This window comes from Triticum aestivum, chromosome 7A (assembly GCF_018294505.1).
Source record: "Triticum aestivum cultivar Chinese Spring chromosome 7A, IWGSC CS RefSeq v2.1, whole genome shotgun sequence".
Lineage (NCBI taxonomy): Eukaryota > Viridiplantae > Streptophyta > Magnoliopsida > Poales > Poaceae > Triticum > Triticum aestivum.
The window spans coordinates 502,442,817-502,458,723 of record NC_057812.1 but is presented as its reverse complement, the minus strand read 5'-3'; positions in this window follow the sequence as shown (position 1 = coordinate 502,458,723).

Here is a 15,907-nt window from a genome sequence, read left to right as displayed (position 1 = left end):
CATCCCCAAGAGCCTGGCGTCTTCGAGGAGAGGCTCTTCAAGCCATCAGCAACACCACCGCTTTCAAGAACAGCTCTGCCTCGGGAGGAACTCCCGCAGCCGCCTGCCACATGAGCTCCGACCAATGGCCCGACCTCAGGAGCGCGCCTACTCTTGGCGCTCGAGCCCTAGGAGGGATGCTGGACCAAGGAATTCAAGGAATACCTGACGCAACGGATGTTGCCGGAGAAGGAGGAGGATGCAGAGCGCGTGGCCCGGCAGGCCACAACATACTGCATCCAGGATGGTGACTTATACAGGAAGCGGCCAAATGATGTTTCACTGCATTGTATCGCCAGGGAACAGGGGAAACAGCTGATAGCCGACATACACGGCGGGGACTGCGGGCACCATTCGTCGTCGCGAACCCTCGTTGGCAAGGCATTCCGCAGCGGATTCTACTGGCCTACGATGCTAAATGACACTGCTGAGCTGGTGAAGTCTTGCGAGGCCTGCCAATTCCACGCCAGGCAGATCCATCAGCCAGCTCAGGGCCTCCAGACCATTCCACTCTCGTGGCCATTCGCAGTGTGGGAGCTAGATATCCTGGGCCCATTCCCTCGGGCGCCTGGGGGCTATCGATACCTCTACGTCGCCATCGACAAGTTCACTAAGTGGGCGGAGGTTGAAGCCGTCCACACCATCCCAGCTGGCTCTGCGGTCAAGTTCATCAAGGGCCTCGTGAGCCGTTTTTGGGTCCCCAACCACATCATCACTGATAATGGCTCGCAGTTCACTAGTAATCTCTTCAAGTCATATTGTGCTAACCTTGGAACGCAGATCTGCTACGCTTAGGTAGCACACCCTAGGAGCAATGGCCAGGCCGAACGTGCCAACGCGGAGGTCCCGAGAGGCCTCAAGACCAGGACCTTCAAGAAGAAGCTTGAGGCCTATGGCAGGGGCTGGCACGATGTGCTCCAGTCCGTGTTGTGGTCCATCCGCACCACCACCACCAACCCGATGGGTGAGACCCTGTTCTTCCTCGTCTATGGAGCAGAATTAGTCCTCCCTCACGAGGTCAGACATCGCTCTGCACGGGTCCTAGCATTTGATGAAATGCAGCAGGACGCCAGGTGGGGGATGGACCTCGTGCTGGGGGAGGAACATCGCCGCGAAGCTGCACTACGGGCAGCAAGATACCAGTAGGCGCTGCGGCGGTACAACTGTCGCAGCGTCCGCTCCAGGACGCTCGAGGTGGGTGACCTCGTCCTGAGGTGGGTCCTCTCCAGGGAATGGCTGCATAATCTCTCATCCATGTGGGAGGGCCCGTTCAAGGTTGTCCATGTCTCCCGGCCTGGCGCCATGCGCCTGGAGACACAGGACGGGGTACCCATCCAGAACGCCTGGAACCTTCAGCACCTCCGGAAGTTCTATCCCTGAAGAAAGGCCCAGCGCCTGTGAAGAAGGCCCAGCGCCTGTGAAGAAAGGCCCAGCGCCTGTGAAGAAGGCCCAACGCCTGTGAAGATCGTCGCCCGTGACACTATCACATAATAACGAGTGGGGTTGTACATGCCCCGGCATCTCAGGAGTGCCGCCCTTGGGCCTCGGGGGCTCCCTCCCACATCTTAGTGGCAGCACTTAGCTCTGCGCTGGTGAGAAGACGTTGAAGACTAGACTAGGTGCCGGACGCGGCTATTCATTTTCTTTCCAAAGTTGGCTCACCCCTCTTTAATTGAAATTTGCTTTCTGGTGTCCCTTGCTTGTCTCGCCCTTTCGCTTTCTGCCCCTGTTTGTGCCTTCATTTCTTTGGTCGGCCTGCACTCTCTCGCGCGTTCCTCGCAAGGGGGCTGAACATGTACCTTCGTGAGCTTCCTTCTTCTGTTTTTTGCGAGGTACCCTCGTTCGAGCCCACAAGGTGGCGCACCTCTCTCTCAATCTGTTCCCCTCGGGTACCACGATACGAAGCATTGGGTCAAGGCCTCAGGCGAACGATAAACCTCTTGACGAATTGTTTGCAGCTCCTAAGCGCCTACGAGGCCAATGAGGCCCCGGCAGGCACCAGGAAGCAAGCGCCTCGTGAGGAGGAGGCTACCCCGAGCAAGTAAAGCTAAGTTATCCCTACATAAAACGACGATGTTGCGACACAACACAGGAACGAAAAACACAGCATAATGATTGAGCACTACAAGAAATATGTCAACTTATGACCTTCTGTCAGTGACCCTCGAAGAATTGGTCATAAATTTATGACCATTTTAGACCAACTGGTCAAAAGCTGTCTGGGGGGCTCTAAACCCTAAACCATAACGACCATTTTGGTGAGAAAGGTCATAATTTCATTAGAGGAAATGGTCATAAAGCAAACAGCGCTAGTCCGCTACCTTATTTCTAGTTGTTAACGACCAATATAGATGGTCATAGCCTTGTAAATTGTGGTGGGTTGCTAGGACTAGGCGCCATCTCATCAGTTTTGTCTATGTGCCATGTCCATGTGGCAGTTTTTGCCCTAGGTTGTGAAGCAACCTATATTTCTGTCATCCCTAAATTCCCAAAAAAAATCATAAATTCTTTGGGCCATATCTTCGTCAAATATGTAAAAACCTTCCTTGCCTAGTTCAAAAATAATTCAAAAATATTCATTTTTATATTCTGTTCAGAACAACAGTTTGTGAAGGAAGTACCACTTTGGCATGTCCAAATAGTATCCATTTTCTACAGTGCTTTCCTATGCCCAAATAACCATCCTCCACCAAATGCCAGCTCAATCCATTTATTATTTTGAGCCGAGCTTCAACATTCGTAGTCATGTCAGTGTGGTAGTTTGCAAAGAAAGTACCACCTAGGCTCCTCCTTTTGAGCTGAAAATTTGTGAAGACGGTCTTCTTGGTAACTGATCATCCTCAGCCAAAACTCACACCCATTAGCCATGTACATTTCCCGTACCGCTAATCAAACACTTGGCTGCTAATTCATGTTTGAGCATCGATCGGTCTCCTCATGAGAATCTTATGTTGTAATTTTCTTCCTAGCACCTACCTGGGGAGTGCCCAACCCACTAGACATGCCTAGGCCACCCAGAACACATGGCAACACCACGGTCACGCGGTGACCACGCGGCGGGCATGCGAGTTTACGCGCTCTAGAGTTGGGGCCCTCGGCCACCACCCAAACCTCGATGTATCGCCACCAAACCATGCATTTATGATTAAATAGGTACTTATGTAACTAGAAATGATTTTTGGAAAAAATAAATAGCAAACTATGAGGCAGCTGCAATTCAAATTTGACCCGCTTCGAGCTGAATCGGCGGAAATTTGTCTTTTTCACGAGAGGTGGATAAAAACATTTTACACCCAATAATCTTGTCAATTGTACATTAAATATGTCCTAGTATTTTAGAAAATTTATTTGGTCAAATTTTGCAACAATTATTTGGTAGGTCCTTCACAAAAAAAACCTCCTTTTGGGCACTCAAAAATGGAAAATGGTTTTTTCGTCCAAAGAAAATGAAAACTTCCTTAGGCAACATTGTTTGCCATTCCAATATGCCCCCTTGTGCACAATATGAGATCATTTGAACAAACTATGCCATGGATGTGGCCATAAGATTGATCATTTGGCTTGAAAGCCATTGATCTCCACACGTGATAGCTCGTTTCTGAGAACACTTTTTTAAAATAATTGTCGTATTACAAGTTTGTTATTTTTCCTAGGAACTTGGCCACATATAATGACACAATGCGAAGGTTTCTCAATGTTTTTATTTTTTTTATTTTTTATACCCGTTTCAAAATGCGGTCAAAACGGCGGGAATGACCGTTCCTAGCTAGTGGTTGAATCTTGGAACTTTTTTGGTGTTTCTATGATTAAATAGATACTTATTTACCTAGAAATGATTTTTGAAAAAAATAAAGAGCAAACTACAAGGTAGCTACAGTTCAAATTTGACCCGCTTCTAGCTGAATCAGTGGAAATTTGTCTTTTTCATGAGAGGTGGATCAAAACTTTTTACATCCAACCATTTGGTCAATTGTGCAATAAACATGGCCTAGTATTTTAGAAAAATGATTTGGTCCAATTTTGCAACAATTATTTGGTAGGTCCTTCACAAAAAAACCTCCTTTTGGGCACTCGAAAAATGGAAAATGGTTTTTTCGTCCAAAGAAAGTGACAACTTCCTTAGGCAACATTGTTTGCCATTCCAATATGCACCCTTGTGCAGAATATGAGATCATTTGAACAAACTATGCCATGGATGTGGCCATAAGATTGATCATTTGGCTTGAAAGCCATTGATCTCCACACGTGATAGCTCGTTTCTGAGAACACTTTTTTAAAATAATTGCCATATTACAAGTTTATTATTTTTCCTAGGAACTTGGCCACATATAATAACACAATGCGAAGGTTTCCCAATTTTTTGATTTTTTTTTAATTTTTTATGCCCATTTCAAAATGCGGTCAAAACGGCGGGAATGACCGTTCCTAGCTAGTGGTTGAATCTTGGAATTTTTTTGGTGTTTCTATGATTAAATAGATACTTATGTACCGAGAAATGATTTTTGTAAAAAATAAAGAGCAAACTATGAGGCAGCTGCAGTTCAAATTTAACCCGCTTCCAGCTGAATCGGCGGAATTTGTCTTTTTCACCAGAGGTGGATCAAAACTTTTGACACCCAACCATTTGGTTAATTGTGCATTAAACATGGCCTAGTTTTTTCAAAAATTGATTTGGTCCAATTTTGCAACAATTATTTGGTAGGTCCTTCACAAAAAAACCTCCTTTTGGGCACTCAAAAAATGGAAAATGGTTTTTTCGTCCAAAGAAAATGAAATCTTCCTTAGGCAACATTGTTTGCCATTCCAATATGCACCCTTGTGCACAATATGAGATCATTTGAACAAACTATGCCATGGATGTGGCCATAAGATTGATCATTTGGCTTGAAAGGCATTGATCTCCACACGTGATAGCTCGTTTCTCAGAACACTTTTTTTAAATAATTGTCGTATTACAAGTTTGTTATTTTTCCTAGGAACTTGGACACATATAATGACACAATGCGAAGGTTTCCCAATTTTTTGATTTTTTTGAATTTTTTATGCCCGTTTCAAAATGTGGTCAAAACGGCGGGAATGACCGTTCCTTGCTAGTGGTTGAATCTTGGATTTTTTTTGGTGTTTCTATGATTAAATAATACTTATGTACCTAGAAATGATTTTTGTAAAAAATAAAGAGCAAACTATGAGGCAGCTACAGTTCAAATTTGACCCGCTTCCAGCTGAATCGGCGGAATTTGTCTTTTTCACCAGAGGTGGATCAAAAACTTTTGATACCCAACCATTTGGTCAATTGTGCATTAAACATGGCCTAGTATTTTAGAAAATTGATTTGGTCCAATTTTGCAACAAATATATTGTAGGTCCTTCACAAGAAAAACTAATTTTGGGCTCTCGAAAAATGATTGTCTTAAAAAACACTCATTTTGGATAATACCTTTTAGAGATATTTGTATTATTCAAAGTTTGTTATTTTTACTGAAACGTAGATCACAATTGGTGACACAATGCTAATGGTTTTCTTTTCTATTTAATTTTATAAATTTCTAGGCCGTAAAAAAGCTGACATGATTTAGCATCTTATTTTTAATCGATCACGACCAATTTAAATGGTCATAACACCATTGAAGAGATACTGCGTTGTGATTGGTCCAAAAACATATCACGCGGATCACGGATTAAGCACCGTCGGATGCTCCGGATCGAACGATAGCCCTCGGTAGCCCTCGTCGCTCTCATCCCCCTCCCGAATCATCCCGTGCCCCTCTCATCCCTCTCACCCTCGTCCACCCACGAAACCCTAGCACATCTCTCATATGCCGCCGCCGCTCCCTTCTCCCACCCGCCGCCACTACCTTCTCCCCACCGCTGCCGCTCCCTTTTCCCCACCGCCGGTCCTTCACCCACGCGCTCCACAGAACAGACTCCACCCACCTCGCGCTCCCCAGATCCATCTGGAGCCGCCTTCTCGCGCTCCCCAAATCCGTCTCGATCCACCTCCCCCTCGACTTGACCCGCCTCCACCCACCTCCCACCTCCTCCCTCTCACTCCTCCGCCCGCCCGCACGCGCCCGACCATCCTCTCCCCCGCGACGAGCGCCGCGGCAAGGAGCGGGGAGGGCAGCCAGGCGGCCGGAATGCCCGTACAGAAGCGCCCGCACTCGTCGCTCGACACGGACGACGACCACGTCCAGGAGGAGGAGGTTGCCACCGGCTCCGGCATGGAGGGCGGTGGCGCAGGCGTCCAGAGGGCGGCCAACCCGGGCTCTGTTGAGCTGGCCAAGGACGGTGCCGGTGAGAGCACTGCTTCCAGCGACGCGTGCCGCTGACTCATCTCCCACCACGCGATGTCCGCTAGTTCAGGTTGCTTCGATTTGATGCTTTTGCTTGTTTCGTAGGCGTTAGGCATATGATTTAGGATCTGTTTCATCTCCTCTTCCTTCATCATGAGCTGATCCGGTTTCTGGCCTTGTTTCTCATGGTTTTGCAGCGTGGATCCATTCACCAAGAAGAAGTGGTATGACAAATTAATCCAGTACTATTGAATCAAGAAGAAGTGGCCTTACTATTATGTTTATCTGTCCTATGAATTTGGATGCTTGGTACTCCATTTTACTACTGCTCTGTTCTGTGATCTCCCACTAATCTTCTTCGTGATTGTGGAGCCCGGTCGTTTGGTGCGATCCTATGTGTGTATGGAAACCTGATGTTGATCTTTATAAGATCTTCAGCAGATGTTGATCTCTTCTCTATGGTTGCCTACCTAGCTAGCTCGATCTGCATTCAGGTGTTTTCATGCATTGCAGGAGCTTTTTTCTTAATGGTTATGCATGTTTAGCTAGTTCTTGCAGCGAGGCATATTTGTGATGCTAGTTTAGATCGACGTCCATGGCAGGAGCTCGGTGCTTGCTCAACGACCATGGTGTCCATGCGTACGAATGCACGGTTTACCAACTGCTGCTCTTAGGCGCAGCTGGATTTCTGTTGTGCTTCCCCTCCATTTCAAACTAGCCTCGCCTCGTTGCTAGCTGACGATGCATGCTAGCTGCATGCATGTACATGCATCTTCTGGAATAGAGTGATTGATTTGAATTCAAGTGCAGAATATAGGCAAATGGGTGCTAGCTGTACATATTAATTGCCTCCGTTCAGTGTCGAGTTCTTCAGTGTACTACTGCTAGTGTCGATTGATGCATTGGTTTGAGTTTGATTTAGTCAGGCAGGTTTAGTAATTCATTTTTTAGATTAATTTGACATGGGTTTGATGAACTATGTAATACTCCCTCTGTCTCAAAATATAAAACGTCTTTTGCTCTAAATGTTATCCAGTACTATTGCCTACATGCTTCTAGTGGCTGATGCTTTTAATTTTGCTTAGTTTTTATGCTTCAGATCGCTTCCTCCATGACACCCCGATCCGGGCGGCGCCAGCAGCGATGGCGATCGACAATCGAGTGTGCCTAACTCTGCATCTATAACTGGTCTGTCTTCTTTGGACGGTCAGTTGCTTCCTCCCCACATTGAAATCTCGACCCCTTTCTTGTTGATGGACTCATTGACTGATTCGTATGTGCGTGGATGCAGGGTGCAGGTGCTCTACTACGCGCTATTCCGGACAGGTCACCTGGATAGATGTTCTGGTTGTTTTTGAGCTACTTCCACTTTTTTAGCCGATTGACTACTGGCTTATTTTATAATGCAACGATGACTACTGCACTACACCTATATTTGGCTAGCTCACTTAGACTGGCTATTCTTCTGCTCTTTTGATGGCATATATATATCAACTATCAAGCAATGAAGCAATGCTCCCCTTTGCCTTGGCATGTGTGCAAACTGTGTGTTATGTATTTTGTTCTAGCGGTACTATATAAGCCTGCATGTACGGATGTGTATGCCAATGCCTGCATGAACAAAAACTTTTACAAGGTTCTGGTTGCTTTGATAGTACACTGTATGTTCTACATTATATTTCTATATCTATATAATTTAGTTTGAGAAAGTAACTTAAGGATGTGTATCCCTTTTTATAATTCCTCTACACTACTCAATCGCTATCTGCCTCTAATTATTATAGTGACATCACTTATGGGTACAATGCTGAATTCTTGAGAACCTGCAGTAATCATCATATTTTTAGCTATCTTAATTCTTCTGTGCGATGCACATTGTTGGTGTTAATCCACCACCCGTTTGGCCACTGTAATATTTACATAGTATTTTTTTGATGTCCTAGTAGTAATGCCACTGTAGTATTTACATAGTAGTTTGTCTATTACTTGTATCCAGATTTTATATCCTGCCCTATGCCCTTGTCGACTTGCTTAGGTACATAATTGTTATGTCTTGCAATCTGGTATTGATGATTGTCAATGTATTCATGTATACCCTTCTAGTGTACCTTGTATGTGACCCTGCTGATTTGTATATCAATGTTTTGTTTCCAATAGATGTATGTTGATGCCTGATTCCTTAAAACTTCACTGTTGCAGTAGCATTTTTCCTTAGTGCATAGATGTATGAGCCATCACTTATGCTTGAAACCTTGCTCTCTTTCCCAGGAACCATCATGGTCTGCGTCACTACTGGGGCGTGTGTATCCGTGGTCAGCACACCAAGACTACCGGCAGGAGAGGGAAGACTGTTGGTGTCTCCAAGAAGCGATAAACTGCTTCACAAAGATCCCCGCATAGCTTCACTACTACTGTGTTGGTCCATTTCCAGAATCTTAAGGAGTGTTCTTGTTTAGACGATTACCTTGGATGATGCTTTTGCTTGGGGAGAGGCTCAAGAAGATCAGGTATAAACTCCTCCCCCTCTCGTTTGTTTTTGTTTCATACAGTTTGGTGGTTGATACATTACTGTGCAAGTTCTATGGTAGATGAGTTCTTTTTGTTGCTGCAAGCATTGACACAATATGTCATGTGCAGGGAGCTTTGCATCCGAGTTTCAGCCATCCTCTACAGCAAGGAGCTCTCAGCCAAAGGAGCAAGCAGCGCTGCTAGTTCCTTGAGGCCAGATCGAGTAAGATGGCGCACCATGGCGTGTGGTGGCGTATTTTGCTTCCGAGAACAATACTGTTTATTTTAAGTGAGATGTACTTGTCTAGTGCTTGGTAAAAAATTGAAGGATGAAGTATCATGTATTGTCTATGTTGTAGTGAGCTGTAGTAGGAGTGTAATGAAATTTTATCTGCTGTTGTATGTGCTATTTTCCTCTAATGTGTTGTGTACATTTTACTTGAACAGTAAATTCTCTAGAAAAATGTTCTTACTGGACCTGATAGTGGTCACATCCCAAATATACTTGTACTATTAAGATGCCATGGCCCAAAATAACCTGAGCTGAAAAGCTATTCAGAATAACTATAAGCAGGCCTCGACTCAAATAGAAAATAGAAACGAAAAGGAAACGGACTATGTGGAAAGGTAAAGGCCCATGATAGAACAGGCCCAAAAAAATTCAGGAAAAAATCATAAATGGGCCGAATTGTTGGGCTAGGCCCATGTAGAAAACCGAATTGGACCGGGCTGAATCTTGTGCCACATCAGCTTGCCACGCTGGATGCCTACGTGGCCTGGGGAGGTTTCTAGTGACCAAAACAGAACAATAGGCTTATTTTGGTCATAAACGTCTTCGACCATTCCAGAAGAAAGGTCGCTATAGTTAGTTTATGACCGCCAGCTTTTGACCTTCTGTTTTTGGTCACAAAAAGGTCGCAAATGAAAAACCATGACCTTTCAGTGACCAATAGTGGTGGTCACAAGTTGACATATTTCTTGTAGTGGAGATCATAGTTCGATACATGCCCCTCCGGGGCCCATTCTGGTTTCTTTTTGATGCAGGAAGGAAAGAAAGAACAAAATAAAAGCGACGCGTGCCCCTTGTAACACCCCGGATGTATTTTACCTTATATGTACTCCAACTCTTGCCGTTTCCGGCCTAAGTTATTTTATTTCCTCGGGTTTGGGTTTTTGTCTCCAGGTGTTGTTGCCTTTGTCATGCATCTCATATCATGTCATCATGTGCATTGCATTTGCATACGTGTTCGTCTCATGCATCCGAGCATTTTCCCCATTGTCCGTTTTGCATTCCGGCGCTCCTATCTCCTCGGGTGGTCCTTTCTACCTCTTTTTGTGTGTGGGGGTTAAACATTTCCAGATTGGAACGAGACTTGCCAAGCGGCCTTGGTTTACTACCGGTACCGCTTGCAAGTTTCATGCCATTTGGACTTCGTTTGATACTCCAACGGTTAACCGAGGGACCGAAAAGGCCTCGTGTGTGTTGCAGCCCAACACCCTTCCAATTTGGCCCAAAACCCACCTAAACTCTCTCCATCATCTAGAATGTTCGATCACGATCACGTGGCCGAAAACCGCACTCCATTTGGAGCTTCCTAGCTCCCTCTATGCCTATATATAGATCCCTTCCCCGAAATCCGGATGAAACCCTAGTCTCCCCCTTCCTCGCGCCACCGGACACGTCCACCGCGTGCCGGACATGTCCGCCACCGTCCCTCGCCCAATCAGACACTGACACGTCACCGGGCCGAGCCCCACATCGCCGCCTCCGCCGCGCGGCCCGTCCGGCCCGTAGCTGGCCCCCGCGGCCCATCCACCCGCGCGCCGCCGCCTGCCTCATCGCCGCCCGGCTCCGCCTTCCCCGCCGCCCGCGCGCGCCACCGCCTAGGTCGCTGCACCGCCAAGCCGCTCGGTCTCCGCCTCGCCGCCACCGGATCCGATGTCCGGACCTCGCCGCCTCGTCCTCCCTCGACTCCAGGCGACATCGCCACCGCAGATCCGGCGCCCCCTCGCCGGCGCACCTTCCTCTCCGGCCGTCTCCCGCAGCTCCGGCGAGCTCCCCGGCCATTCTCGGTTCGCGTGCCCGTGGGATCTAGACCCGGTGCTACAGTAACCCTAGGTTGACTTCGGATTTTCCCTAAGTCCCGAGTAATTTTAGCATACTTCATCGCATCATAACTTTGCACCTGTAACTCCGTTTTGGGCGTGTAGCATATCAAAATGTCCGTCTCAGAGAGTACATCATTTCATCTCATTGCATCATCTTCATTTGAGCTCATCTTGATGCCCGAAATGCTATTGGAAGAGGGCTATATGATAATATTGTCAGATCTGTTTCATCAAATGGATATTTGTCATTTTTGTCATGATTTATGTGTGCATGATATGCTCCTGAGCTCTGCATGAGTTTTGTTATATGCCATGTCATCTTTACAGAGGTGCTTACCATGTATTTTTATGATATGTGTGGTGACTAGCACAAGCCTGCAAAGTAGTGCATTCGTTAATGCTGATTTCAGGGACTTAGAATTTCTCCAAGTCATTGTCCTGATTTTGTCATTATGCCATATGTTCATGTTGTTTCCTAGTGATCCGTGCCTATTTTGAGGATGATCAGTAAGGATGATTTGTTAAAATTATGGTGCTCTATCCATCCATGTCTTTGTTTGCATTTATGGAGCAACCAAGCTTGAGTCAATCGAGCTCTACTTTTGCTATTTCGTGAATCCTGGTAGATTGTTGACTTGTTAGCGATTTTGCCGAGGATGTTGTTATTGATCCGTGCATGCTATGTTGTTGTTCTTGCCATGTCTAGCTTCTATGATATGTATTCTTGATGGATGTATGCTTAGTTTGTCATGCCATGCTCTGTAGTGAGTGCATCGAGCTCGTGATCATGCCTACTCGCTAACTGATTTGCATGCTCTAGTTTTTCACCAAGTCTGAGATCTGTTTATGTTTTTTCCATGTTCGCATGCTTGCAATTGTATTTTCTGATCCCTTTTGGCTCAAGATCACTAAGGGACTTTTGTTAAGTGCTTTGAGTAGCTTCATGCCATGCCTTGCTTTGCCATGTTAAGTTCCTGCAGCTTATAGTTTTCATGCTCCAAAGTGTGCTTCCCGATGTTAAATTCCAGACTTGTGTTAATTTCACTAAGTCTGAAACCTGTTATCGTTTGCATTTTTTCCATGCTTGTTTGAACCTATTAATGGATGAATTAGCCGTAGCTCAGTGTTCATCTTTTGTAAAGCATCATGATTAGATCCGTGCCATGTATTTTGTTGTCATATTTGAGTGTTGTAGCATATCTATCTTGATGCATTTAGATGGCTACTTGCTGATTATCGCAGACTGGTGTCATATTTGTTTTGCTTGCCATTTCCAAACCGTGCATCCGATTTCGGTGATCTTTATATCGATTTCAACCGAAATTACCTCGCCTTTCCAGTGGCACTCTTGGATTTCCATGATAAGGACAGGTTCAATCATTCCTTGTCAAATCTTGCATATGCATCACATACCGCATCCCGCATAGCATACCATGTTTGCATCATGTTTGTTTGAGCATTGCACGTGGTTTCTTATGTTCCTTTTGCTTGTTTGTCTTGTTTGGCTAGAGCCAGGAGACGAGTTCTCTAACGAGGAGCCCGTTGAGTTTGCTTTCGAGGATCAAGTCAACTCTGACAACTTTGCAGGCAAGATGATCATACCCTCGAAATCACTTCTATCTTTGCTTGCTAGATGCTCGCTCTTTTGCTATGCCAATGCTACGATACCTACCACTTGATTATCATGCCTCCAAAATTGCTGTGTTAAACCTCTAACCCACCATGTCCTAGAAAACCGTTGATTGGCTATGTTACCACTTTGCTCAGCCCCTCTTATAGCGTTGCTAGTTGCAGGTGAAGATTGGAGATCGTTCCTTGTTGGAACATTGTTTATTGTGGGGATATCACTATATTATCTTGTTATCTTAATGCATCTATATACTTGGTAAAGGGTGGAAGGCTCGGCCTTTTGCCTAGTGTTTTGTTCCACTCTTGCCGCCCTATTTTCCGTCATATCGGTGTTATGTTCCCGGATTTTGCATTCCTTACGCGGTTGGGTGATAATGGGAACCCCTTGACAGTTCTCCTTGAATAAAACTCCTCCAGCAATGCCCAACCTTGGTTTTACCATTTGCCACCTAGCCTTTTTTCCTTTGGGTTTCCGGAGCCCAAGGGTCATCTTATTTAAACCCCCCCGGGCCAGTGCTCCTCTGAGTGTTGGTCCAAACTAGAGCCCTGTGCAGCGCCCCCTCCGGGAAACTCGAGGTTTGGTTTTAGTTGTATGGAGAACTCATCTGAGTGTGCCCTGAGAACGAGATATGTCCAGCTCCTATCAGGATTTGTGGGCACATTCGGGCGGCGTTGCTGGACTTGTTTTACCATTGTCGAAGATTTCTTGTAGAACCGGGATACCGAGTCTGATCGGAATGTCTTGGGAGAAGGAATATCCTTCGTTGACCATGAAAGCTTGTGATGGGCTAAGTTGGGACTCCCCTGCAGGGATTTGAACTTTTGAAAGTCGTGCCCGCGGTAATGGGCAGATGGGAATTTGTTAATGTCCGGTTGTAGATAACATGTAACTTAACTTAATTAAAATGAATCAACCGCGTGTGTAACCGTGCTGGTCTCTTCTCGGCGGAGTCCGGGAAGTGAACACGGTGTTGGAGTAATGCTTGACGTAGGTTGTTCTAGGATCACTTCTTGATCATAGTTCTTCGTTCGTGCTTTGCATTCTCTTCTCGCTCTCTTTTGCGAACAGGTTAGCCACCATATATGCTAGTCGCTTGTTGCAGCTCCACATATTTCCTTGCCTTACCTATAAGCTTAAATAGGCTTGATCGCGAGGGTGCAAGATTGCTGAGTCCCCGTGACTCACAGTTTACTTCCAAACCAGATGCAGGGACCGATGATTCCGTTCCAGATGATGCGCTTGAGCTCAAGTGGGAGTTCGACGAAGACTCTCGTCGTTACTATGTGTCTTTCCCTGATGATCAGTAGTGGTGCCCAGTTGGGGCGATCGGGACCGTGTCGCATGTTGGGGTTGATCTTTTATTTTGGTACCGTAGTCGGACCATGCGTGTATTGGATGATTGTAATGTTATTCATGTATTTGTGTGACGTGGCGAGTGTAAGCCAACTATGTATCTTTTCCCCTATTATCTATTTACATGGGTTGTTGTGAAGATTACCTTACTTGCGACATTGCTTTCAATGCGGTTATGCCTCTAAGTCGTGCTTCGACACGTAGGAGATATAGCCGCATCGAGGGCGTTATACCCCTACAGCGATCCGCGAGGGCGGGCTCTTGGAGCCATCCCGAGCTCAGCCAGACCCCTCCTCGTGCTTCACGAAGACGCGGTGATGAGACGACCCACTACCGCCTTCAAAGCGGGCGCGGCGGCGTCGCGGCTGGTTGTAACCGCCGCTGTTGGAGCTGTCGCTGGAGGAAGAGCCACCGTAGCTGGACGAGACGTGGTCGGCCCCAAGGGCGGGTTCACCCTCATCCTCATCACGACCATCGCCAAGTCCGAGCACCTCCTCGTCGTCGTTGACCTCGGGGCAGCACCCGGCACGGCGACCATCTTCCCCAAATACCCTCACATAGAGGGTCGCGTCACCATCATACTTGAAATGGAGGGTGCACCGCTTGCCTAGGCCGCGCACGCGGGCAAACGTCTGCCAGCCATGGGCCAGGGCTATGTTGCCTGCAATGGAGACCTCGACCGCGACCCAGGAAGCCCTGCTGCAGCGGTCGTCCGCCTGCAGCCAGAGCCGCCTGGACTACAGGCTGGCAGCTCATCGACGAAGAAATGCGGGAGCTGAAGCTAGTTGTCGGCCGGGTTCTCCGACCAGATGACGAACTCCGGCAGCACCTCCGCCGAGTGGAAGCGCGACCGGGGAGGCCGTGCAAGCACGACACGTCTCCCTTCATCGACAGGACCGCCGCGACCGGAGCGACCCCTGCCATGCGAAGCGGCACCACCACGGCTGCGCGGGGCCGCGGCGGGGGTCGCGGTGTGCTTGCGGGGACGGCCGCGTCCACGCTTGGGCACCGGAGAGTCGGGCCCCTCGCGAGGGGCCTTCCCCTTATCCGCGGAGGAGAACCTCTTCGACAGCGCCATTGGTGTCGCAACTGGCGATGGAGCAAAGGGGGAGAAGTGAGCGGAATGGGAAAAGATGGGCGACGGGGGCTCTGCCCCCCTCCCCATTTATAGCAGAAGAAGGCCAACCAGCGCCCCCCACGATCACAAGTAATGATGGTTTTTTCCTGCATGCAGCAGAGACTCGTCAAATCGAGCAGTTGCCGAGGCCACGTGGGGAAGCGGAGACGCTGATGTCCAGTCCATCTCCATGCATCGACCAAGGCTGTAGGCTAATGGGGCCCGCGGTGCTCCGAGTTTGCCCTTTGGCTTCGCCTCGAAGCCAAGCTCGAGCGCGCCTTGGGCCCGGGGGCTACTGTCGGCGTTCTGGGAACGGGGGTCCCCAGACTTTCCTGCCTACGGCCCATGGCGTGGCTCTGCGAGCGGTCCCGTACGGCCCATCTTCACCAACAAGCTTTCAAGACCCTCGCGAGGAGCCAAGCCTCGCGAGGCGGATGACACAAGACTTCCTGAGGAGCGGCCTCACCAGGTTGGCTCGTGAGAGGCGGAGAGTTCAAGGCAAGGCAAACCTCGCAAGGTTCTGATGACGTGAGGCATGATGATCGAGATCAGGCGAGCGTCAGGCGGGCTCCAGCGCGCACAGTGTCCTTGTTTCCTCTTTGGTGCCAAGGGAGCAAGCGCAGGCGCGGAGTACCGAGGTGTCAAGCAAAGGTTTCAATATCAGTGCAACGAGACCAAGACCAGCAGGACGGCAAGACGGAGGTCACCATGGAGCCCAAGACGGCGTCACCACCAGAGCTTTTGGTAGGCGAAGACGGCTTTTGTCAGGATAAGCTGTAGTAGTTGTCCCCTTTCAAGTTGGCCATTGTTGGCCCCCTTCCCGCTCAATATTTGGGGAAAGGACCAGGGCCTCTATAA